We start from the raw sequence: 1,788 nt of genomic DNA on the forward strand, positions 1-1,788 counted from the left end.
TTCTCTACTAAGAAAGCAAATACTTTTATTAATACTACAAAATAACAAATAATACTAATACCACAAAAAATTCACACAGTTACTTTTAACTACAAGGTAAACTAATTCTGACAGTAATAACACTTTTGTCTTTAATTTATCCTTTCTGAACATGGTTGGGTCCTTTGTGAAAATTCTGGCTGAAATAATTTCTGGCTTTAGTCAGCTTTCTGTACATATAACGATAGTAGTGGGGCAACAGGGGCATCACCCCATTCTGCATTATTGCTAGATTTATTCACGATGGCGGATCAGAGAGGCGACTACACATGTGGCAAAATGGCACCGACATCATGGTGGGAAATTCAAATTTTGGTGGGTTAACATATAAAATGGGCTACCTCCACTAACCTAACTCCACCGAACCCTAGAGCGAAAAGAACGACGTAATAACACTCTCAAAGATCGTGTTAAACATATCTGTAAAACTTTCCTGCTCGCACTCTGTGCACCAGAGTCACAGGCACTGGAACAAGCATTGTGCTGGGCCACTCCACACTTGCCACCGGTCACTGGCCACCCGCCACTGGCAACTGCAGGGCTGTGCTAAGCACTTCCTATGTAATTACACGTTCATTCCGAGGAATGCCGCCACACTTGAACATAAACTCTAAAAAGATCATGGCGGGTTCTGACTCATTTGTGAAACCTCCCAGTTTTCATCCAGCCTCCCTACCTGAGCCATTTAGCACTATACTCCTCCACCCAGGTACACTTCCTTTGTGCTACACGGCTACCCCTTGTCATTGCACATGAACTGCTTCAGGAGTTATAAAACGTGTGTAAGCAATGTGCAGAATATTGTCACATAAATATCTTGAAGAAATCATAGGAGCTAAATGTACCATTGCACAAAGAGAGAGAGAGAGAGAGAGAGACTTTGCAGATGATGCTAGAATATTTAAACAATTTACGATTTAATTACACGTTTTATTCCGAGGAACGCTGCCACACTTGAATATAAACTCTAAAAAGATCATGGCGGGTTCTCACACCCTTGTGAAACCTCCCAGTCTTCATTGAGCCTCCCTACATGACCCATTTAGTGCGATTTTGTGGGAAATAGATCCCAAAAACGATATCAGGAGCAATATCCGATTATACACACGAAAACGAAGATATTTGGAAGTCGAAATAAGTATCTCTGCAACTCGAAACAGGACGCTCACCACTATTCGGGTTTTAGCTGGTGTATGAAGGCACTGCCTCAGGCAAAAAAAAATCTGAGTCCTACAGCTCAGTGGGCTTAGTTTATACAGGGTGTTTCAAAAATGACCGGTATATTTGAAACGGCAATACAAACTAAACGAGCAGCGATAGAAATACACCGTTTGTTGCAATATGCTTGGGACAACAGTACATTTTCAGGCAGACAAACTTTCGAAATTACAGTAGTTACAATTGTCAACAACACATGGCGCTGCGGTATGGGAAACTCTATAGTACGATATTTTCCACATATCCACCATGCGTAGCAATAATATGGCGTAGTCTCTGAATGAAATTACCCGAAACCTTTGACAACGTGTCTGGCGGAATGGCTTCACATGCAGATGAGATGTACTGCTTCAGCTGTTCAATTGTTTCTGGATTCTGGCGGTACACCTGGTCTTTCACGTGTCCCCACAGAAAGAAGTCACAGGGGTTCACGTCTGGCGAATAGGGAGGCCAATCCTCGCCGCCTCCTGTATGTTTGGGATAGCCCAAAGCAATCACACGATCATCGAAATATTCATTCAGGAAATTAAA

The sequence above is a fragment of the Schistocerca gregaria genome, chromosome X, assembly GCF_023897955.1.
Source record: "Schistocerca gregaria isolate iqSchGreg1 chromosome X, iqSchGreg1.2, whole genome shotgun sequence".
NCBI lineage: Eukaryota > Metazoa > Arthropoda > Insecta > Orthoptera > Acrididae > Schistocerca > Schistocerca gregaria.